This window comes from Oryx dammah, unplaced genomic scaffold (genome assembly GCF_014754425.2).
Source record: "Oryx dammah isolate SB20612 unplaced genomic scaffold, SCBI_Odam_1.1 HiC_scaffold_14, whole genome shotgun sequence".
NCBI classification, from domain to species: domain Eukaryota; kingdom Metazoa; phylum Chordata; class Mammalia; order Artiodactyla; family Bovidae; genus Oryx; species Oryx dammah.
The window spans coordinates 39,389,568-39,415,600 of record NW_024070198.1 but is presented as its reverse complement, the minus strand read 5'-3'; the positions used below and the strand labels follow the sequence as shown (position 1 = coordinate 39,415,600).

Genomic DNA, 26,033 nt, shown 5'->3' with positions numbered 1-26,033 from the left:
AGAAATATGAGAAGACACTAGATATGGGAAGCGTTAGAGAGTATCCAAGGTGGAAAATGGGCTTCCCTGGTGCCTCAGACAGTAAAGAATCTGCTTGCATTGCAGGAGACCCGGGTTCAATCCCTGAGTCAGAAAGACCCCCCTGGAGAAGGGAATGGCAACCCACTCCAGTATTCTTATCTGGAAAACTCCATGGACAGAGAAGCCTGGCGGGCTACAGTCTTAAAAGAGTTAGACATGACTGAGCGACTAACACTCACAAGGTAGAAAACACCAACGGCAGCCTCAGAGAGGGAGAGCTGGAAACAATCAAGGAACTGTCGAGTCAGTAGGTTGGCATGGAGCACGGCTGAGATGAAGCTAGTGGATTAGGCAGGGGCTAGATTTTTACAAGGCTTTGTGGAACATGAAAATTCACTTGACTTTTATTCCAAGAGTTGAAATTTTATGCTAAGACTTTTAAAGAGAAGAGTAGCAGAAAATCAATTCTTTGCCATGCGAAAGACCAAGCAGTGAAATAAAAGAAGGAAGACAGAATAGGAGCCCACTGGTCTGGACAACCGTATCAGTGGACAACAACTGACCTCTGGTCATCTGGCTATGTCACAGTGTCATTTCAAATGCCACTTAAATGTAATCGCAATCTACAACTTGCTTATTTTTCAAGTTAACATAAATGCTAAGTGAAAGTCCTCATCAATTACTAAGTTGTTCTTAAATATCCTTGAGATTCACTAATATGTAGACAGTATGCAAATTTTTCTTTTTGGTCTAGTTTTTTTGAAATTGAGCTTAAATTAATACACAGTGAAATGCACAGATCCTTAAGCCCTAAAAAAGCACAGACATTCTTAGAAACACTCCCCCAACCCCTGCTAAAGATAACATTATAGCCTTTCCTAGTCAGCCCTACCCTTATCTACAACCCCTCCCCTGATCAGAACAATCACTCTGATTTCTACTCCATGGACTAGTTTTGCCAGTTCTTGAACCTCATCTACACAGAATGCTACAATATTTATTCTTTGGTGTCTGGCCTTCTCTTCCTATATGCTTTTGAGATTCATCTCTATTGTGACGTGTGTTTGTAACTTGTTCCATTTTTCTATCTATTCTCCTATTGATAAACATTTGAATTGATTCCAGTTTAGGTCTCTTGGAGGAGAACAGGAAAACAGAGGATGAGATAGTTGGATGGCATCACCGACTCAACGGACATGAAAGTGAAAGTGAAAGTGAAAGTGAAGTCTCTCAGTCGTGTCCGACTCTTTGCGACCCCATGGGCTGCAGATTCTCCAGGCAAGAGGACTGGAGTGGCTTGCCAGTTCCTTCTCCAGGGGATCTTCCTGACCCAGGGATCAAACCCGGGTCTCCCGCATTCCAGGCAGACGCTTTAACCTCTGAGCCACCAGGGAAGCCTCATGAGTTTGTGCCAACTTGTGAGATAGTGAAGGATAAGGAATCCTGGCATGCTGCAGTCGATGGGGTCCCAAAGAGTAGGAAACGACTGAGCGACTGAACAACAACAAAAGAAATAAAACTGCTAAAAACATCTATACAAGTCCTCTTATGAATATGTGTTTTTCTGTTGGGTAAATACCTAGGAATGGACCTGCTGAATCATAGAGTAAGTATATGATTGATTTCATAAAAAAGACTCCCAACTTACAAAGTCATTATATCAATTTCTACTTCCATAAACAGCATATGAGAGTCCCACTTGAATCTACATATATCAACGTTTGATGTTGTCTGTCTTTTTCAATTTAGCCATTAGTAAATGACTGTGAAGTGGTATCTTAATAGGGCTTTAATTTGTATTTCCCTAATGAACAATCATCTAACACCTTTTCATATGCTTACCAGCCGTTCATGTTATCTCCCTTTTTGCAGTCTCCGTTTAGGTCTTTTGCCTCCATTTTTATTAGATTGTCTTTCTGTTGCGTACCTGTAGGAGCTCTTTATATGCTCTGGATGTGAACACATAAGTCTTTTGTGAGATATATGGATCACAAGTATTTTCTTTCAGTAGGTGACTTGCCCTGTTACTTTCATAATGATATCTTTTGCAAAGCAAAACTTTTAAAGTTTGGTGAAGTTCCATTTATCTTTTTTTGTAATTGTTGGTGCTTTTATATTCCTTTTAAGAAGTCTCTGGGGCTTCCCTGGTGGTGCAGTAGTAAAGAATCTACCTGCCAATGCAGGAGACACTGGTTCAATCCCTGGTCCAGGAAGATCCCTGGAGAAGGGAATGGCACCCCACTCCGGTATTCTTGCCTTGAAATCCCCATGGACAGAGCAGCCTGGCAGGCTTCAGTCCATGGGGACACAAAGGAGTCAGACACAAGCTAGTACTGAACAAGAAGAAGCCTCTGACTGTCTCAAAGTACCAAAGACATTCTTCTACATTATCTTCTTGATTTAAGTCTCAGTATAGAATTTGTTTTGAATTATTACATATAGTGTGAGGTAGCTGTCAAGGGTAAATTTTTTCATGATTTTATTCAGGTTTTCTGGTCTATTGATTTTAAACTTTTACTTTTGCCACTGAAATGCCTTGGCACCTTTGTCAAAAAGTTTATTCCTATGTATTCATAAATTGATGCTACTGTAAATAGGACTTTTAAAATATGCATTTTCTATTATAATTGTTTCCTGTTATACACAAATAAAACTGACTTTTATATTAACCTTTTATCCTATAACTTTCCAAAATTCAATTATTGATTCTAATATATTTTGTAGATTTCTTAGGATTTTCTAAATAATTAATCAAATTATTTAAATAAAATAAAAGTTACTTCTTCTTTGCCTATTACTTTTTTTTTTGCCTAATTGTACTGCCCAGAACAACCATCACAATTTTTAATAGATACAGTTTTATATTTTTACATAGATAAAATAATTAAATGAAAAATTATAGCAAATGGACATCCCTTTATGATGTTACCAAACATAAAAGAAAAGCTTTTGATCATTAAGTATGAAGTTACTAGTAGATTTTTCACAGATGCCTTTCATCAAACTGAAGAAGTTCCATTTTATTTCTACTTTAATGAAAGAATTTTTGAAAATTATGGATGACTGTTACTTTTTCTATGTTTATTGGTAACATGATTTTTTTCCTACATTTTGATAATTTAGTCAATAACAATGATTGCTTTTTAATTTTTAAATTAACTTTGCATTCCTAGGATAAATTCCAATTCCTTCTTATTTATTACTGGACTTGACTTGAAATTTTATTAAAGAATTTTGTGTCTATGTTCATGAGAGATACTTGGCCTATAATTTTTCTTCCCTGCAATGTCTTTTTCAGATGTTATCAGAATTAGTCTATAAAGTTATCTGTATAGTCTTACAGAACCAGTTGGGACATGTTCCCTTCTTTTCCACCTTTTTTTTTTTTTTGAAGTTTTGTGTAAGATTGATATTACTTCTCCTTAAATGTTTGATGAAAAATACCAGTGAAACCATCTGAGCCTTCAGATTTCTTTCTACAGAAGTATTCAATTACAAATTCGATTCCTATTTCATCTTTAAATCAGTCTTAGTGAGCAGTGGTTTGCGAAGAATTTGACCATTCTACATACATTGTTGAATTTATTGGCATAAATCCTTCACAATATCCCCTTAATGTCCTTTTAATGTATTTAGAATCTATAGGAGTAGCTCATCCTTTTTCCCTGATATTGATAATGTGTTTGTTCCCTCTTTTTCCCTTGATTAGTCTTGCTGGAAGCTTATCAATTTTATTAACCTTAAAAATAACAATAAGGGCAAGTCCAATACCACTTTCTCCTTCATGACTAGAACTAGAAATTCATTATCCAACAGTTGGCATTTATATCAATCCCCCAAGTATAATACCAACCATCTTGGACCATATGTACATACTATCCTTAAACTTGATAGAATGTAGCTAAAGCAAATTTTAAAATTAGCATATTTTAAAAATTCAGTGATATAACCCTCACAGTAACATTATGAAATATTATTGCATCCATCTGAAAGATGAGAAAACCAAAGCTTAGAAAAATTAAGCAACTACCAAGGTCATTAAAAACTAATTCGGATTCACAGTCATGTTCTTCTGATTCTAACACCCATGAACTTTCCACTCAACCATGATGTATCCATGAACAAATGATTCAGGATCATATTATCAACACTCGAGCAGCCTACGTTTAGAAAGGTATTGTCCTCATGAAACTGGCCTAAATGCAGCCAGAAAAAGGAAAGTAACAGGAAAAAATGTCCCTTGGTTTTTTTTCACATGGCCAAGAAGCATCACATAGCACTGAATAAAATGTTACTGTTGATGAAAATTACAGAAAGCAATATTTTGGCCAAATCTAAGTGAATGTAGTTTTTCTTTTTTTACTTATTGATGATCAATCATTTTCCTACTGGGTTTCTTCTCTAAATTGCCAATTGTTTATTTTTTAATAAAATTTTTAACCTTCACTTCAAAAATTATGATTGATGAGGCTGGGAAATGTCACTTACAAGATTATGCCATGCTATATTTAATAAAAAAAAAATCATGCCATTTCTGTTTATCTAATAATGGGTCCTCATAGAGCTATGCTTTCTCCTCTGCCTTGACATTTATTTCCTTAGTCAAGAAATACTAGAGTTCACAGAGATATACTGCAGCCATGAAATTAAAAGATGCTTGCTCCTTGGAAGAAAACTTATGACCAATGTAGACAATATATTAAAAAGCAGAGACATTACTTTGCCAACAAAGGTCTGTCTAGTCAAAGCTATGGTTTTTCCAGTAGTCATGTATGGATGTGAGAGTTAGACTGTGAAGAAAGCTGAGCACCGAAGAATTGATGCTTTTGAACTGTGGTGTTGGAGAAGACTCTTGAGAGTCCTTGGGACTGCAAGGAGATCCAACCAGTCCATCCTAAAGGAAATCAGTCCTGAATATTCACTGGAAGGACTGATGGTGAGGCTGAAACTCCAATACTTTAGCCACCTGATGCGAAGAACTGACTCATTTGAAAAGACCCTGATGCTGGGAAAGATTGAAGGTGGGAGAAGAAGGGGACGACAGAGGAGGAGATGGTTGGATGGTATCATCAACTTGATGGACATGAGTTTGAGTAAACTCCGGGAGTTGGTGATGGACAGGGAGACCTGGCATGTGCAGTCCATGGGTTCACAAAGAGTCGGACAGGACTGAGCGACTGAACTGAACAAAACAAAGATGTAGAGAACAGACTTGTAGTGATTGTAAAGAGCTGGAGCCTGCTAACCACACTGGCAGCCACACAGGCAAGAGACTCTGTGCCAGGCAGCTGTGAGGGTGCCAAGGCCACCTGGGCTCCACCCCTCCTCTGCCTTCACCATCTACAGGTAAGGATCAGTTCAATTCAGTTTAGTCGCTCAGTCATGTCTGAATCTTTGCGATCCCATGGACTGCAGCACACCAGGCCTCTCTGTCCATCACCAACTCCCAGAGTTTACTCAAACTCATGTCCATTGAGTCAGTAATGCCAACAGGTAAGGACAGTGCTGTCTGAACAGGAAAGACATACAGACTGCCTCTAGGGGAAGAAAAAGTCAATCCAAGTGAGTGTTACAGATGCATGGAAGAATTTTTGAAGACTCTGGGACATGAAGACATCATTTACCAACAATCAGGGTAGTCTAGCGGTGGTGGTAGTTTGTTGCTAAGTCATGTCCGTCTGACTCTTGCAACCCCAGGGACTGTAGCCCATCAGGCTCCTCTGTCCACAGGATTTCTCAGGCAAGAGTACTGGCATGGGTTGCCATTTCCTTCTCCAGGGGATCTTCCTAACCCAGGGATCAGACCCTTATCTCTTGCATTGCAGATTTATTCTTTACTGACTGAGCCACCAGGGAATCCAATCAGGGGTCTAACTGTTTGTAATGTTGGGGACGAGATAAAGCATCGAGGACAGCCACATGGCAGTGAGTTTTGTGGTTATTGTTACCATATTAAAGCTTTTACCAGTTAATTTCTCAGCAGCAATTGATAAAAGAGGGCACATATGAGCTGGAAGCATGAAAGAAACTAAATATACTTTTACAAAGTCATGAGGCTTATACGTTCCTGTATTGGGCCAAAGGCCTCCAAAGTCACCTCTTCTCTCCTTGGGGAGGTGCCAGCTCCTCTGCAATGAACTTGCACTGCTAGCCTGTGCTATTGCAAATCCCATCTGTCATAAAGAGACTGAAGGAGGCTGAGTAACAACCAGTGGTTCCCAGGTTGACTCCAACTGGTTAGGACAACCATCCCAGCCCTACTCAGAGGCTTCGTTTGCATCTCAAGTGACTGCCTCCCTAAATCATGTTATTCACCTCAAGAACTGAGAACTGTGCTTCAGCTTTAGCCACCATCCAATAAGGGAAACAACGGATGAATTAGCGGATGATGACTTCCAACCCCATGGTCTAAAGTCAGGCTATGTCTCTGGTGATTTGTACTTGGGCCCATGCTGGCTGACATTCTGGCTGACTGCTCTCCGGTATCCCTGCTGTGAACTTTCTAGATGTGGGTGCAACTATTCACCAACCTTCTAGGAAATGAATCTCCAGCAGGCCTCCCACTTCTCAGTCTGCAGCCATCAGGCAAGCGTGCCATGCTGTGGTCATTGATTTGGCCTTGTCCAGAAGCCTGGCTCAAGGGAGGCTCTTTGAAACACACAATGGTTTTTAAGAAGGATCTAAGTGGCATGCCATAATTCTTAAATACACAGGAGGCCATGATCAGAGAAATCTTTTTTTAACTTTTTACTTTTGTTTTAAAAAATTGTAAGACAGTGAGTTTCTGAAGGTATAGATCTGTTGTTTAGTCTTTCAGTCATGCCTGACCCTTTATGACCCCCACGGACTGTAGCCTGCCAGGCTCCTCTGGCCACGAAATTCCCAGGCAAGAATACTGGAGTGGGTTGCCATTTCCCTCTCCAGGGGATCTTCCTGACTCAGGGATCGAACTCGCATATCCTGTATTGCAGGCGGATTCTTTACCACTGAGTCACCTGGGAACCCCAGATAGATCTGTACATAGAATCAAATTAATACGATAGGTGTAGACAGGAGAACCACTGCAAGAGGAGTATGTTGACTGAATATACTGCACGAATCTCACAGCAAAACACCTACCATGAAGGACATTATTAAGGATGCAATAATCAAACACTCATTTTTCAGTAGGCAACTCAACTGGATGCATCTATAGTCTGCTGTCATATAATGTAAGAAACAAACACATTTGAATCAACACATGTTGGCCAGATTCTGTTTTGTTTCGCTCTTGCTTTCCCATTGCTGCCAAAGGGGACAGAGACCAGCATCTTCTGATCTTTCCCAGAGTCAGAGCTCAAGGGGGATTGGGCGCTAAATCATCACATTTAATTTTCCCCACACCTAAAAAGGTAGGCATTAGAAATCCTATTTTACAGATGAATAAACTGAGGCAGAAACTCATGAAGCAATTTGCCCAAGAGCACATCATTGCAAAGTAATGGAGCCAGGCCAAACTCACATCTGTCTGAATCTGAAAATAATTCTTCTCTTTCTATCATAACTAATACTAAAGTGTTCTTAAGTATGAAATTATTTATGTAGAGAAATCTAATGATTACAAAAGCAAATTTATCATTTTTTACCCCATGATAGGTCTTAAAATGGCATTCTTTGGACAGTCAGCAATGCATAGTTACGAATATAAAAAAATAAATAAATGCTCTAATTGAATAAGTGGTTAGACCAGAAATCGAACAGTCTTGAACTTATCTAAGTGCCCTGGCTCTCTTCTCCACAGGCACCAAGACGATGGGTGGGGACGCTTGGGGTTCTTCTGATGAGAATGTCCTCATGCACTCCTCCTTCCAAATTGCCCCAGACACCTCTGATTATGTAAGAGACATACTCAATAACTATGCATTAGGTACTTTCCTTAGTTGTTTATGTCAGGCTTGTAATTAAGTGTCTATTTGAGTAGTAATTTGTTTAATGTCCACAGCTGTCCATCAGGGCTGCCAAGAATGGTTGTTGAAAATGCTCACTGCCCAAGGGCTCCCACCTGATGAAGCACACCTGCTTTCACTGACGATGCCCACACCTGCTTTCACTGACGATGCCCTGTACCGGGACTGCATCTGCCGGGAGCAAGAGACGCCTTACCCTGGTGGGCTTAAGGCACCATATGGCTCGCTGAGGCCGTGCTCTGGAAAGGCTGCGAGGATGGGAATGGTGTCTGCCTCCTATCACACCACAAGCAGACCTGACACATAGTAGGTCTCCATGAAACACGGCTTGAATAAATGACTGAATCACTAAAGAAATGCGCAAATGAATACTTTCTGAAATACTTACAGGGTATTTGGAATTCTACCTAAGATATTGTGACAAAGGCCAGATCATGAAATACGTGGCAGCATCCCACTTGTTTTTCTTTTTTGCTTTGTTCGGTCACGTCATGCAGCATGCAGAATCTTAGTTCCCTGACCAGGGATCGAACCAGCCACCCCCTGCTTCCCTGCATTGGAAGCACGGAGTCTTAACCACTGAAACTCCAGGGAAGTCCCTCTGGATTTTATAGCTAAATCCTAACAACAGGAGGAGACAAACCTCTGAACATAAAACCAAGTAATGAAGTGACCCAGGCAGTTCTTCACTGGGCTCCTTGGCTCTACGCAGTCAGCAAATGCCAGTCACTTTTCTTCTTTTCCAGAAGGGAGTAATTTTGAAAGAAAGTAAATGGACTCTTGTCTTATTTGTAAGGTGTGGTAAAGAATATCCAGGTCAGAAACCTGAACATTTGATCAAAAGGCCATATTAGGGAAGGACAAAAATATGAGCCATATATATATATATATTAAAAAAAAACAACAAAGTTACTAATCACCACGGGATCTGAAGCCTGTTGAGTTTCCCCTAGCCTCTAGCTAGTAAATGAAACATAAAGAAAGCAATGTGTTTTTCCTCCCTTTCTCCCCTTCCTTCCTTGCTTTTGATGAAAAACTGTAGAGATTCTTATGGTCTGGAAAACTGAGGGAGATAATCCTATGAGAGAAAACCAACTGAAATTGAATCCATTTATTGGCAGAAATAAGCACAAAGACACTCCCAAGTAAATTTTAACTTCTGAATACGTTTGCTTACAAAAACAAGCGAAGACTCAGGAAGGCCAAAGCTCTGGAGTAAAGAAGCTCATTGGTCTCTCCTCCCAGGAGTCCCCAATTCCCAGCCTCCAGGCCCCACTCAAGGCTTCCATGCAGAAAGGACCCTCACCCACAGTGTCATCTTGGTCTCTGCAGGCATTATCAGGATTAACCAGCTCTGCAGGAGGAGTCAGAGAGAGGATCTAGTCACAAAGTACCTACTGGGTGCTCAGCTCAGTACAAGTGGCTTCACAGCCTTTATCCCTTTCAATACTCACCACATCTTTGGGAGGTTGTTTTTTTGTTTTTTCTTCCCCTTTTTCACTTTAAGCAAAGCCTTGATTTTCAAGGCAAAAGTACATTTTTTTTTCCACTTTCCGTTCTTGGCATAAATTTTAATTATTTCCAGTAGAACCAAGACCTCCTGAACCCCTTTCAGTGTCATCTAAAGCTTGAATTTCCTCAATTTCTGGGTAAAATATCCATTCACAAATAATTTGTGCAATTTGATCACCCTTTTTGACTTCAAACTTTTCTTTGCCAAAATTAAACAGAACAACACCAACATCTCTATAATCTATAGTCTAGGACACTCCTACCTCTGTGAAATGTTTTACCAAGTCAGAACGTGGAGCTTCCCTCCCATAGCACCCAGAAGGAAGAGCTATCTGAATGTTGGTTTTCACAAGGACTTTCTCCATCGATGGTATTGTGTAATCGTGGACCCTGTACAGGTCATAGCCCAAGGAACACACGGACCCCATGGTTGGGGCGGTGCTGTGTTCCCAGAGCTGGGCAAAGCAGAGCCTCTTGCCTTCCTCCTCCACAGCCAGGCCCCACCTGCTGGGGGAGATGACTTGAGCCTCTTGAGAGCTGGGCAAGGGGCTCAGAATATCAGCAAGAGGGAGCCGGGGAAACAAGGGCCTTTGGGAGGTATTTTAAACTCTCTTTCAAAACTGGTGACAGCGGCTGAAAAAGTATTCCATCACTCAAAATGAGTTCTGAAACCTCATCTCAACTATATCCCTTCATCTCTTAAAAAGTGAAAGGGAAGACTGAAAAGTTGTGTTTGCCATGAAATGACATTGCTGATTAGAAGGAGAGCTGACCACATTATTCTAACAGCTCGGGTCCCTTTCTTACCCTAGATAAAGGAAGGCAGGGGAATTCTGAAAACTCAGTGTTGGTGGTGAATTTGGGGTCCTGAACACACTTTTGGAGCATAAATGTAGCTTCAGTTGAGTCTTTATTCAATTAAGTTAACAGATCAATTAGTTCAATAAATATTTGGGGGCATCTATAGTGAGCCATTCACTGTGCAGTCCCAGGGAACATCTCAGTTCTGGAGATAATGAAGTCCCTGCTTTCATGGAGTGGACACAGATTTAAAAAAAACAGGTAAACAACCAGGATAATTACAGACTCAACTATGTGCTATGACAAGAATGCTGAGAAAAGTGTAGGAGTATTCAGAGTGGTTTTCCTGAATAAAGCCACCTTCACGCTGAAATTCAAGAATAAGCAGGAGCTAGCCATGGTGATACCTTGGTCTGGGTGCCCTCAGGACAAGACCCTGAGATGGATTCAAGTGCAAGTAGCTGCCTAGGAAGATGATCCCAGTTAACATTGGTGGAGAGTGAGACAGGGATAGGCAGAAAGCTGAGAAAGCATATGACATCAAATAAGTTACTCTGTGGGCAGCAAGAGCTCGATCCCATGGGGGAACTCTGGGAGACACTGTAAAATACACAACTCATACCTATCCCACCTAAGGGGCAAGGGAACTGGGGTATTTATACACCATCTCCCGGAAATCACTAGCCGAGGGCTGCTCTAGGGAGCAGGGTAAGCATTCATCCCCTACGTGCTCAGTCTGTCCTGAGTATAGACAGACAGGGTTCTGGCAGCCAGCAGAAGCCTCAGAGAGAGAAGCAGGTATTGGTAGTTGGAAACTGATGTGCAGGACTAGCGAGTGCTAAAGAAATATGAGTGGGTTCTGATAGCATTTGCGAGCTGTGCGAGAAGGGCAAGTTCAAAGCCAAGGAAGAAACAAACAAGAATGTCTCGTGTTGAGAGGACTGTCAAGAGTTGGGCTCTGAAATCAAAAGTCTGGGTTAAAGTCAGATGATTTAGGTACAAATGCCGGTTTGGGGATATGTTGGCTGTGTGACATCAGGAAAAATGATTATCTTCTCTCAGCCTCAGTTTCCTCATCTGGATAAGAAAACTAGTAAGCAAAACCAATACAATATTCTAAAGTAAAAAAATTAAATAAAAAAAAAGAGTTCTGACCTCAGAGGTATGTTGTGAAGATTCAATGGGATATGTCCTTTACAGCCACTAACACAATCCCTGACATGCTTGACATGATCAATAAATGATATCCTTTTGCATTATCATCAAAAGGATAGGGTCGCTGGAATGTATGAAGAAGGGGTTTGGGGGAGGGGAGCAGGACATGAGGGGAAAAGGCAACAGGGGTCAGATCATGCAAGGTCTGAAGACTCTGGATTATCCCTGAGATGCGCTGGAAGTCACTGCAGAGTTTAAAGCTATAGAGTCACGTGATATCATCATTCTAGAATGTCCTACTCGTCAAAGGGCTCAGTGGGCCTGCCGAGCAGAAGACAAGGATTCGATCCCTGACTCGGGAAGATTCCCTAAAAGGAAATGGCAACCCACTCCATATTCTTGCCTGGGAAATCCCATGGACAGAGGAGCCTGATGGACTACAGTCCATGGAGTTGCAAAGAGTTGGACACAACTTAGTGACTAAACAACAACAACTCTTCAAAGGCTTGAAATGCTTTATCTACTTCTGTATCCTAGTGCTAATTCTGCTGCTGGCATAAAAGGAAGGCACTATTTAGCAGTAATTAGCAGACTCCAGAGGCGGATGGGTGGAAAGAAGCATTGGCTTGAATCACCCAACAACTGCACACACTTAGCTGTGGAATGATCTGCTTCATTTGCCTTCAGCAGACTCAACTTCCTAATTAAGTTGGCTCCAGCCAACATTCAAATGACTTTGCATTTTCCAAGTAGATGCCAAAAGAGGCCAGAGAGATGGCCCCCAAAGCCAGTGGGAGAAATGAGGAAGCAGGTCTGTAATGAAATACATCCTGTGGAGACCCTCATGGGAATAAGGGTACATACATGAGATCTAGCCAAAAGGGAAAAGAAACCACATTGGTTCTAAGGATATACACACTAGATATGAATCTTTGAAAACACAAAGAAAGGACTTGGTGTGGTTCTAAAGCCAAAAGATAATGTTTCCATGGCAGGTGCCCAGCTGAGGCTGGGACTGGGACAGTTTCCAGAGAATGGGATTGTAGAACAGTATTATCTTATATTTATCTACCTATATCTCGTCCTTCCTTCCATCTATCTATATCCCAAAAGATGTCCACTGCAGAAGACATGTGGTTGTCTGAATTTTTATTTTTAGAACGTATCTAAAATCACTGCAGATGGTGACTGCAGCCATGAAATTAAAAGACGCTTACTCCTTGGAAGGAAAGTTATGACCAACCTAGATAGCATATTCAAAAGCAGAGACATTATTTTGACAACAAAGGTCCGTCTAGTCAAGGCTATGGTTTTTCCAGTAGTCATGTATGGATATGAGATTTAGACTGTGAAGAAAGCTGAGCACCGAAGAATTGATGCTTTTGAACTGTGGTGTTGGAGAAGACTCTTGAGAGTCCCTTGGACTGCAAGGAGATCCAACCAGTCCATTCTAAAGGAGATCAGTCCTGGGTGTTCTTTGGAAGGACTGATGCTAAAGCTGAAACTCCAGTACTTTGGCCACCTCATGTGAAGAACTGACTCATTGGAAAAGACTCTGATGCTGGGAGGGATTGGGGGCAGGAGGAGAAGGGGACGACAGAGGATGAGATGGCTGGATGGCATCACCAACTCGGTGCATGTGAGTTTGAGTGAACTCCCGGAGTTGGTGATGGACAGGGAGGCCTGTCATACTGCAATTCATGGGGTCGAAAAGAGTCAGACACGACTGAGTGACTGAACTGAAAATGATCCCTGGACCCAAATTTGGAAGACTGAATTAAAAGTCAATGATTTGAAACAGTGATAAAAGAAACACCCACACAAACTAGCTGCTTTTCCAACAATTATTCCTTTATAATTAAAGTCCATTCTACAATCATGGGCCAAGAACAAGCTCTCTGAGGAGTCTAGGGCCCTCACATCCACAAGATGTCATTACATGCAATGGGAGAGAGAATGGAGAGTAGAGGACATTTCATAATGATTAAAGAAAGGGTCAGACAACAAGAATATACAGCAATCATAAATGTGTGAGTGCCAATAGAAAGCACTCCAAAACACATGAAGCAAAACCAGCAAAACAAAAAGGAGAAACAGGCAAAATCTATAATCATAGTGAACACTATCAAACTCTTAACTGATAACAATGAGACAAAGAAAAAGAATTAGAAATCTCTGAATGACAACATCTTAATCAACACACATGGAATGCCACACCCAAAAAATTCAGAATATGTTTTTGGGTGTGAATGAAATATCCACCAAGATAAAGAATATGCTAGGCTATTATAAAACAAATCTCCATAAATTTCAAAAGACTGAAATTTTCTCAAATATGTTTTCCAGTCACAATAAAACTAAGTTAACAATTCATTACATTAAAATAGCTGGGAAAGCCTCCAATATTTGGAAATTTAAAAATTCACTTCTGAATAACACATAGATCAAAGAAGAAATCACAGGGATATTAGAAAATATTTTGAACATAATAACAATAAAAATACAATATAAAAAATTTTGTGGAGTATAGCTAAAATAGAGACATTGATAGCTTTAAATGCTTACATTAGAAAGGAAAAAATCTTTAAATAATTATATTTAAATTTCTAACTTAAGCTAGAAAAGTATGAGCAAATTAAACACAAATTAAAAGCAAATAAGCAATGAAGATAAGAACCAAAATCAACAAAGCAGAAAAGACATAAAAATAAAAAAAATAAAGACAAAGTAGGTTTTTTGAAAAGTTTAATAAAATCAATAAACTGCAAGTAAGTTAATCAAAGAAAAAAAGGATCAGAAACAAATTACTATATCAGAAATGGAAGCGGGCCTAGTACCACCAATCTTAACAGACATGAAAAAGTCAATAAGGTAATAGTATGAACACCTTTATGTTAACAAATTCAATGGTATAGATAAATGTACAAATTACTTTAAAATCACAATTTATCAGAAGTGACATAAGGGAGTTTCACTTCCACACGGGCATATGAGAAGCTCTGGGGACCCCACTTCCAAGCTAAACTGGAAAACATTACTAAAAATATAATCAAGTCTCTGGAAGTGATCCTAAGAGCGTACAGCAAATGAAGAAATAGTCATTTAAGAAGACACTAAAACTCACTAGGGACAATGAAAATCTCTGGCATCGGAACCTTGATCCATTCTTGCTCCTTCCCTTCCAGTCTAGTGTGAAGGAAGGTCCATCCCAGATGGATAAGGCCTAGAACACAGGGCTCCCCCTCCCTCTTCTCACAGCTCCTAGTCGGGGGCAATGGTATCCTGCTGGGAGAGACAGGCTGCTGGTATTCATCACCCTGAAGATCAGAAGCTACTGTGCTCCCCTCTTTCCAGTGGCCAAGTCCTAGGCATGAGCATCACTCAGAAGGAACCTGTCATTATCCCTATCTTCAGCTCCAGAAACAAGGCTCGGGAAGACACATCTTAAAACAGAACTCTGGAGCTCTTCTCAAAGGAACTGATTTTATTTGAACATGGTCAAGTTCAAGCCTAAGGGTACACTCAGAAACACTCGAGGTTGTGATGAAAAGCAATTAAGAGGAAAATGGAAGCTTCACTAGAGATATGAACTAAATAATACATGTTAACTCTTCTTTTCAAATTCTGTTGATTGAGTGTAATCCCAATTATAATGCCAGAAGACTTTCTTATGAAAATTCATACACAGCATATATCTTGGAAAAGTAAAGAACCTATAATTGCCAAAGTAACCTTGAGAAAAAAAAAGAACAAAGATGAAAGACTCCAGCTGCCTGACTTCAACAGACCTACCATAAAGCTACAGTAATCAATACAGTGCAGTTCTAGAAAAAGAATACGCAGACAGATTAATGACCGTTATAGAGAGTACAGAAATAGAACCACACTTGTATGGTCTGTTAATTTCTGCAAAGGCACTAAAGCTAGTTGATGGTGAAAGGAAAAATTGTTTCAATAAATGGTGCTTAAAATGGATATAAATGCAAAAAATATTAACTTTTAAACACTGTCTCACACAATGAACAAAAATCAACATGGGTTTAAATATAAAACCAAAACCATAAAGCTTTTGAAGAAAACATATGAAGACAAGCTTATAACTGGAAGGTGGGAAAGATTTCTTACATAGAACGCAGAAAGCAATAACCACAAATGGAAAAAGTGACAAGTAAGATTTAATCAAAATTTAAAACTGCTCATCAACAGATACTATTAAGAAAATAAATAGGCAAGCCACTAATGGGAGAACATATTCACAAAACATTTATTTGACACAAGGCTTCTAAACAGAATATGAAGAATCATCACCAGTTAATCACAAGTAGACAAAAATAATTAATGGAAAAAAGATTTGAACAGACACTGCACCAAGGAAGATATGAGAACAGCCAGTAGGTGAATGAAAATGGCAGTGACATCGTTAGTATCAGAGAAGTACAATGAGACACCGTACATACCCACCAAAATGACTAAGCAAATAAAAATACCAGTAACAGCAAATGTTGGTGAAGATCCAGCATACCTGAAATTTTCACATTGCCCGGGGGAATGTAAACCAGCACAAGCATTTTGTGAAAAATATCTGGCAGTTTCTTCAAAGGTTAAACATATCCTAATGTTTTTACATTAGCAATATCACTCACCGATATTTAGCCAAGATTAATGTCAGCACAGTTCACTAAAAGAACTGCACACAAAGGTTCATAGCAGCTTAATTTACAATTGAAATAACCAGAAAGACAAAAAACCTGTGGAATATTCATTACAACAAAATACACTGCCGCAATAAAAAAAGAACAAATTATGGATACTTATAACAATGTGGATGAACTTCAAGATATTATATGGAGCAAAAACTGCCAGACTCAAAAAGAATACACTGCATTATTCCAGTTAGATGAAGTTCTAAAGTAGGCAAAGCTAATCTAAAGGTTTAAAAAAAAAAACAAAAAAACAGTACAGCGGTTATTTCAAGAGAATGAAGATTGGAAATGAACATAAAGAACCTTCTGAGGTGATGGAAATACCTTAGATTGTGATAGGAATATGGGTTACATAATGAGTCCACTTCTCAAGACCGAAGAGCAATGACTTATGCATTTCAATGAAAATTTTACCTTAAAATGCTAAAATAATTTTTTAAAAGATATACTACCATGTGTAAAATAGATAGCTAGTGGAAACCTGCTATGAAGCAAAAGGGGCTCAACTCAGTGCTCTGTGATGACCTAGATGGGAAGGGTGGGGCTGGGGGTGAGAGGGAGAGCCAAGAGGAAGGGGATATATGTATACATACAGCTGATTCAATTCCTTGTACAGCAGAGGTGAACACAGCGTTGTAAAGCAGTTATGCTCCAATAAAAAGAACCTGTCAGCATCCTTCAGGGGTGGCAGGAAATGGGCAGAGAAAAACAGGATGGAAGAAGGGCAGATTCCTGTACTTGGAGCATGTAGGGATTCATTAGCTCTGTTTTCTTTTATATGTCTGAATGTCTTTATAATAAACAAAGTAAAAAGAAAGACAGAAGTAAAAAGGCATTAGGCTTTAATTACAACCTTTAATCTGACCGTGATCTTTTTTTCATGGACGTCAAATGGTGAGCCAAGTCTTTGAGGGAGAGTATTTTAAATTAATTAAACAGTAACCATTTTAAAAAATACTCTATTTATCCAGACCAAGAACCTGAAGAGTGGATGAATTTAACATATGAAAGATCAATTTCTTCCATATATTTGCCCAATTATCTGAGAATGGGGCTCTCAGCCTCGACATCATTGACATTTGAGGCTGGATCCTTCTTTGTCGTGAGGACTGTCCTCTGCTCTGTAGGACGTTTGGCGGCATCCCTGGCATCCACAGAGGAAATGCTGGTAACACCCTCTACACATGCCCCTGTGACAACCACAAATGTCTCTGGACTTTGCTAATGTCCCCTCAGTTCAGTTCAGTTCAGTTCAGTCACTCAGTCGTGTCCGACTCTTTGTGACCCCATGAATCGCAGCACGCCAAGCCTCTCTGTCCATCACCAACTCCCGGAGTTCACTCAGACTCACGTTCATCGAGTCAGTGATGCCATCCAGCCATCTCATCTTCGGTCGTCCCCTTCTTCTCCTGCCCCCAATCCCTCCCAGCATCAGAGTCTTTTCCAATGAGTCAACTCTTCGCATGAGGTGGCCAAAGTACTGGAGTTTCAGCTTTAGCATCATTCCTTTAATTGTCCAGTTGAGAACTACTGCCCAAGAATACTCATTCCCAATCGAGACCATATAGCCCTCACTGTTCAGTCGCCCAGTCGTGTCCAACTCTTTGAGACCCCATGGACTGTAGCACACTAGGCCTCCCCGCTCCTCACCATCTCCCAGAGTTTGCCCAAGTTCATGTCCATTGCATTGGTGATGCCACCCAGCCATCTCATCTTCTGACGTCCTCTTCTCTTTCTGCCCTCAAACTTTCCTAGCATCAGGGGCTTTTCTAGTTAGTCAGCTGTTCACATCAGGTAACCAAAATACTTGAGTTTCAGCTTCAGCATCAGTCCTTCCAGTGAGTATTCAGGGTTGATTTCCCTTAAGATTGACTGGTTTGATCTCCCTGCTGTCCAGCAGACTCGCAGGGGTCTTCCCCAGCATCACAGTTTAAAGGAATCAGTTCTTTGGTGCTCTGCCTTCTTTATGGTCCAGCTCTCACAACTATATATGACCACTGGGAAGACCATAGCCTTAACTATAGAGACCTTCGTCAGCTGAGTAATGTGTCTGCTTTTCAACACACTGTCTAGGTTTGTCATAGCTTTCCTGCCAAGAAGCAAACGTCTTCTGATTTCATGGCTGCAGTCACCGTCTGGAGTGATTTTAGAGCCCAAGAAGAGGAAATCCATCACTACTTCCACCTTTTCCCCTTCTATTTGCCATGCAGTAATGGGATCGGATGTCATGATCTTGGTTTTTTCAATATTTAGTTTTAAGCTGGCTCTTTCACTCTCTTCCTTCACCCTCATCAAGAGGCTCTTTAGTCCTCCTCTTCACTTTCTGCCATTAGAGTAGTATCCCCCCCAAGGGGACAAAAATTGATTCTTGGGGAGATGAGAAAATTCTAGATATTATAATTTTTGTGGCCCTCCAAATGGCCATAATATTAATACAATATATCAGTGGAATTAATATTTCATGGTAGAGAAAAGAAGTTGAGATGGAAGCCTACAAAAATGAGGATGGGTGATAATGAAAAAAAAAGATTGAAAAACATCACCCCATAAAGAGGTCTGATTCTTTTTAAAGCCAACTATTTCCTCCAAAGATCTGGTATCCCCAAAGCAAGACTTTCCAGCATTCAGGGGGGTCTTCAGTTCAATGATGAAAAAGTTGAAAAATAAGCACAGTTGCTTCTCAGAACCTCTGAAACTGTCCTGGAAGTTTAAGATGAAAGATAATACAAATTTAGGGGAAAAAAGCTAGGAGAGGCTCTTGCCAAGTGTGATGATGTCCCATGACAGGACAATGAATTTGGAAGCTCTCGTTTGTCACTTAGAAGCTCTCGTTTGTCACTTAGAAGGTAAGCCACAAAAATCAAATGGACCTCAGATAAGTGACCACCAGTTTGTCCTGGCTGAACATGACCCAATCAGCCCATGTCATTTTATACCATTTTTAAAAGAAGATGGTCTTTTTCAAGCTTCCCATCTAGCAGCAAAAACCCTGGACAGCAATTTCATTTCATTAAATGATACAAAACAAACGAACCTTGCATTTTCTTCTGCTCTCCTATTTCCTGTATCGTTATGCAAAAGTCTGTCTAACCACTCCAAAAACCAGCTGGTTTATAACATTGAATATTCATGCTCGATGGAGTTAAACCTGGCTGCTTAGCATAGATGATATCTTATGATAATTTTTCAATCCATATTTACAAACCCTTTAGATTTGTTCCACAAAAGCAAACTCCCAGACACTCAGCCTACAAAGACCCTTTGGTGTATGCACTTCACTCTCCAGGACTCTTGTCATCGAAGTAACACTGAGGTTATATGAGAATCTTCTAAAATACGGTGCCCCCACACTAAGGCATCAGAACATTACCAAGGTATTCCTGAATTTAAAATGATAAGGGAAGGAAGGAATAAGAGAGTGATGGCTAATTTTGTGTGCCAGCTTGGCTAGGCCATAGTGCCCAGATGTTTGGTCAAACATCAGTCTGGAAGTTGCTTCGAAGACATTTTTTAGATGTGACGAGTGTTTACTGTCAGTTGACTTTAAGTTAAGGAGCTCACCCTACATAATGTGGGTGGGCCTCATTCAATTAGTTGAAGACCTTAGGAGCAAAGACTGAGGCTTCCCAAGTAAGAAATTCTACCTCAAGACTGCAACACAGGGATTTTCCTGCTGGTTCAGTGGTTAAGAATCAGCCTTCCAAGGCAGGAGATGCAGGTTCAACCCCTGATCAGAGAACTCAGATCTCACATACCGCAGGGCAGCCACTGAGCCTGCATGCTCTGGAGTCCACGCACCACAACTAGAGAGCCTGTATGCCACAACTAAGACCCAACCCAGTCACAATAAATAAACAATTAAAAAAAGAGACTGCAACCTTGAAATCCTAACCAAATTTCCAACCTGCCAGTCCTCACGATCTCGCGAGCCAATTCCTTAAAATAACTGTTCGTCTCCCTCTGTACATACACACAACCTATTGATACTGTTTCTCCTGAGAACCCTGACTACACAAACAGGGAGACTAATTCTATCTCAATGAAACGAAAAGCACCTCAACGCTACCCGATGATATATGAGGGTGGGAAGAAGCTGGCAGAGCAGATGCTGACTCAGAGAGGAAAGGCACATCGCCATGTGGTTCTGTGGATGGTGATGCCCGTGGGAAGCCCTAATTCACCAGGAGGGGCCCTGCAAGGGTTTGAACTGGAGGCAGAGGTACTGCAGAAGGCAGGGGTCAGATGCGGGCTGGACAGGAAAGTAGGTGGAAGTCCCCAGAGAGCAGCTGAACTCTCCAGGTCCCCACCTCATCCTCGAACCAGTAAACTGTCACCTCCTCAACTCTTGAAGAAGGTAGAAGGTTTAACCATCCAAGGCTCTGGGCTTGGAAAAAGCAGTCAAGTGGAGAAAAAGGCTAAACAATCAGGCTGAAAACAGGGGGGGCTTAGGGAACATCTACAAGGTAACCTGTGAGAATGCAAGCCCCTGGGCTTGGCTTCCAGAATGCCAGGTTCATATACACCCGGCCAGAGGAGGAGGGGGAGGGGAGCTCCCGCCAGTGAATAGAATAGCCTCTAAGTAAAGGCCAGATGCTAGCACTCAGAGTCAAGCAGTGAAACCCCAACTCGCTTCCCCACCCACCCTTCAGTGAAGCCCACTTAATGGGCTCTGCCCAGTTAGCTTCAGCACTCCCACCTTAAATAAGAACATCCAGCGGAAGATGGCCAGATATGTATGGAAAGCTAGATACCAAAAAAATGTGCAGATCAAGAGAAGGCGAGGAGCAGGTGACGCCTGCAGTCAAAGAGAAAAGAGAGAGTGTACCCGTGAGAAAAAGAACCTGATGTTATTTTTTTTGTTGTTAAAAAGAGCTCAGGAAAGAGCTCTTGGAAATTAAAAATACAAAATTCATAATAAAATTCAATAGAAGGGTTGGTAAATAAAATTTTTAAACTTTCCTAGAGAGATGAACAAAAACACAAAGAGAAAGACAGTAGGAAGTAAAATTAAAAGATAAAATCAACCCAGGAGATGCAACACCTGCCTAACACAGGATCCAGAGAAAAGAAACCGAATACAGGGGGAGGGACATAAAGTTTCAGAGTAGAAGGACCTACTGAGAGACCAGAACAACAAATATAAAGAAAAAAAAATCCCAGGAAGGCACATCATTGTGAAACTTCAGACGACCAGAGATAAAGCCTCCTAAGAAGTTCCAGAGAGAGAAAGAGAAAAGCAAGACAAAAGCAGGGAATGTCATAGGGTCTCTCTGAAGCACACAGTAAACTAGAATCCTGCACAGAACTGATTTTCAACCTAGAATCCTACACTCAGCTGGAGAGTAGCATAAAGATACTTCAAACATAAATGACCCCAGACGCCTGCTCATGTGTACTCTCCTGGGAAAGGACAGAAGAAAGAGCTTTACCTCCAAAGGCTTTCCTTGTCCCTGCACTGGAATTCCCAGCTCCCCAAACCCAGAGCACTGTGTGAAAGTGCCTGGCATTTGCCCTGACCCCAGACAGGACAGGGCCATTGCAGAGCACCTGTGCCCTCCTCAAGAGCAAGACTCTGCCTGCAAAACACTGAGTGCCCGAGATGAGTCTGGTAAATTGCCACCAGTCGGATCTTGAAATTCGTCTGTCATTTAAAGAATGCATCCCGTAAGCACTGATTATACTTCACGACTTAGTGACTGAACACCACCACCACCTTGTAAATAGCTCCTTTTTATTCCATAGTGAAGTTCTTGAAAAATGAAACACCTGTGTGCACAATTCAAGTGCACTGGTCTTGCTTTACTAACGCCTTTTTCTTAGACCTTAGTTTCTGAGACCAGCATTAGGTATACAGCAAATTTTAAAAGGTACAGAGACTTCCTATAGATGCCAAGTCCCCCTCCCACCCGGACCTTCACAGCATCCCTCATTATCAACATCCTCCAACAGCTGTTACAACTGACGAACCTACACTGACACATCAGAATCACCCAAAGTCCACAGTTTGCATTAGGCTTCACTCTTGATGCTGTAGAGTCTATGGGTTTCGACAAATGCATATACAACGACAAGCATCCACCACTATCAGTTCAGTCGCTCAGTTGTGTCCGACTCTTTGCGACCCCATGAATCGCAGCACACCAGGCCTCCCTGTTCATCACCATCTCCCGGAGTTCACTCAGACTCATGTCCATCGAGTCCGTGATGCCATCGAGCCATCTCATCCTCTGTCGTCCCCTTCTCCTCCTGCCCCCAATCCCTCCCAGCATCAGAGTCTTTTCCAATGAGTCAGTTCTTCACATGAGGTGGCCAAAGTACTGGAGTTTCACCTTCAACATCATTCCTTCCAAAGAAATCCCAGGGTTGATCTCCTTCAGAATGGACTGGTTGGATCTCCTTGCAGTCCAAGGGACTCTCAAGAGTCTTCTCCAACACCACAGTTCAAAAGCATCAATTCTTTGGCGCTCAGCCTTCTTCACAGTCCAACTCTCACATCCATACATGACCACAGGAAAAACCATAGCCTTGACTAGTCGGATCTTAGTCGGCAAAGTAATGTCTCTGCTTTTGAATATACTATTTAGGTTGATCATAACTTTTCTTCCAAGGAGTAAGCATCTTTTAATTTCATGGCTGCAATCACCATCTGCAGTGATTTTGGAGCCCAAAAAAATAAAGTCTGACACTGTTTCCACTGTTTCTCCATCTATTTCCCATGAAGTGATGGGACCGGATGCCATGATCTTCGTTTTCTGAATGTTGAGCTTTAAGCCAACTTTTTCACTCTCCTCTTTCACTTTCATCAAGAGGCTTTTTAGTTCCTCTTCACTTTCTGCCATAAGGGTGGTAACATCTGCATATCTGAGGTTATTAATATTTCTCCTGGCAATCTTGATTCCAGCTTGTGTTTCTTCCAGTCCAGCGTTTCTCATGATGTACTCTGCATAGAAGTTAAATAAGCAGGGTGACAATATACAGCCTTGACGTACTCCTTTTCCTCTTTGGAACCAGTCTGTTGTTCCATGTCCAGTTCTAACTGTTGCTTCCTGACCTGCATACAGATTTCTCAAGAGGCAGGTCAGGTGGTCTGGTATTCCCATCTCTTTCAGAATTTTCCACAGTTTATTGTGATCCACACAGTCAAAGGCTTTGGCATAGTCAATAAAGCAGAAATAGATATTCTTCTGGAACTCTCTTGCTTTTTCCATGATCCAGCGGATGTTGGCAATTTGATCTCTCGTTCCTCTGCCTTTTCTAAAACCAGCTTGAACATCAGGGAGTTCATGGTTCATGTATTGCTGAAGCCTGGCTTGGAGAATTTTGAGCATTACTTTACTAGCATGTGAGATGAGTGCAATTGTGTGGTAGTTTGAGCATTCTTTGGCATTGCCTTTGTTTGGGATTGGAATGAAAACTGACCTTTTCCAGTCCTGTGGCCACTGCTGAGTTTTCCAAACTTGCTGGCATATTGAGTGCAGCACTTTCACAGCATCATCTTTCAGGATTTGAAACAGCTCAACTGGAATTCCATCACCTCCACTAGCTTTGTTCATAGTGATGCTTTCTAAGGCCCACTTGACTTCACATTCCAAGATGGCTGGCTCTAGATTAGTGATCACATCATCATGATTATCTGGGTTGTGAAGATCTTTTTTGTATAGTTCCATGTATTCTTGCCACCTCTTCTTAATATCTTCTGCTTCTGTTAGGTCCATACCATTTCTGTCCTTTATCGAGTCCATCTTTGCATGAAATGTTCCCTTGGTATCTTTAATTTTCTTGAAGAGATCTCTAGTCTTTCCCATTCTGTTCTTTTCCTCTATTTCTTTGCACTGATCGCTGAAGAAGGCTTTCTTATCTCTTCTTGCTATTCTTTGGAACTCTGCATTCAGATGCTTATATCTTTCCTTTTCTCCTTTGCTTTTTGCTTCTCTTCTTTTCACAGCTATTTGTAAGGCCTCCCCAGACAGCCATTTTGCTTTTTTGCATTTCTTTTCCATGGGGATGGTCTTGATCCCTGTCTCCTGTACAATGTCATGAACCTCATTCCATAGTTCATCAGGCACTCTGTCTATCAGATATAGGCCCTTAAATCTATTTCTCACTTCCACTGTATAATCGTAAGGGATTTGATTTAGGTCATACCTGAATGGTCTAGTGGTTTTCCCTACTTTCTTCAATTTGAGTCTGAATTTGGTAATAAGGAGTTCATGATCTGAGCCACAGTCAGCTCCTGGTCTTGTTTTTGTTGACTGTATAGAGCTTCTCCATCTTTGGCTGCAAAGAATATAATCAATCTGATTTCGGTGTTGACCATCTGGTGATGTCCATGTGTAGAGTCCTCTCTTGTGTTGTTGGAAGAGGGTGTTTGCTATGACCAGTGCATTTTCTTGGCAAAACTCTATTAGCCTTTGCCCTGCTTCATTCCACAATCCACCACTATAGTGTCATATAGAGCAGTTTCACTGTTCTAAAACTCCTCTGTGCTTGACCTATTCTTCTGTCCCCCACCAGGAACCCTGAAGTAATGTTTTTTAATACTGTTTGTTTGGAGTATGGGCAATATGCTTGCAGTTTTGTGGGCCAGGTCTCTTTTGCAACTACCAGCTCTTGCCATTATAAAGTAAAAGCCTCCATACACAATATGTAAGTGATGGGCATATCTGTGTTCCAATAAAACTTTATTTACAAAAACAGGCAGTGCACATGCTGTCATTTGCTGACCTCGGAATACAGTATCACTTTATTCATTCCCACCATTTTATAGAAAAAAGTTTCTTAATACCTTGACTTGGTAATAATAAGGTGTTTTTTTTTTTCCAATTTTTCTATCTGAAATCAATCCTCTTTCTGCAAGTTGAAACAACACCCAATCAAAAGCTGAAATAATGTGACGAAAGACAGTTCTCTTTTCAGAATACCCTTGCTTTGAAGCCACATCATCTTTCTTCACTTTAAACCCCAAGCTTCTCAAAACTCTGAAGGAAATCACTCGCTCTTTGAAGCTGTGCCTCACACAGCCAGTCCCCTAACATGGCTGCCACGGGACACACTGTGTGCTGACAGGTTGTCACACAAGACCTTCAGGGCAGTGCTATTTGACTGCTTGTGGTAAACTAAGGAAAAGATCTTTCGTTTCCAAAAGACATTAGTGTTTTTTCTTTTGTTCAAAGAAAACCAACTGTTCTGCAGGATGACATGTGGGCGTCGACTACCTTCCGGTCACCAATTACCTGTGAACAGGGGAGAAGCAAACCCACATTTACCCAGAATGGGGGGTTCGTCTCCAGAGATCCCTTGGTCCAGAACCCCTGGATCAAGAGCCTGTGTCTCAAAACAGGAGTCCACTGAGGTCACCCTTTCTGAGGTCCACCACCTCCTCTAAGGACCAATGAGTCACACCAACCTCTAGGCATCCTATCAGCTACAGTAAGAAATCCGGAAAGCAGCACTAATGGTTTTCTAAGTGGATACGGCAGCTGCCTGCAAGGCAATCACTGATCTGTCATAAAAAAGAGCAGAGGAAAATACTCACCAAAAGCCTAGAGGCTGGGGAGGATTCTGTCAGCTAAAGAGTAAAAATCTGTAACATATTAAGCACATCTTAAGCTGCTGCTGCTGCTGCTAATTCGCTTCAGTCATGTCCAACTCTGTGCGACCTCACAGACAGCAGCCCACCAAGCTCCACCGTCCCTTGGATTCTCCAGGCAAGAATACTGGAATGGGTTGCCATTTCCTTCTCCGATGCATGAAAGTGAAAACTGAAAGTGAAGTCTTAAGCAAAAGATAGTAATAGCCTCTGTCAGAAAGCTTGTCGAGCACAAAAGGGACATCAGCCTCCCATTGGACAAGTCAGCTGGTGGGCAGACCCATCAGGAAATGCATTTGACAAGGT

The 26,033-nt window shown here is 41.2% G+C and overlaps 1 protein-coding gene and 1 pseudogene across 1 annotated transcript in view; both read right to left on the bottom strand.

Annotated features, from left to right (window-relative positions):
• The window catches only part of PLPP4 (phospholipid phosphatase 4), a 139,206-nt gene that overhangs the window by 41,107 nt on the left and 72,066 nt on the right, over positions 1 to 26,033 (bottom strand). The window lies entirely within an intron of this gene.
• Positions 9,027 to 10,770, bottom strand: LOC120873974 (annotated as a pseudogene).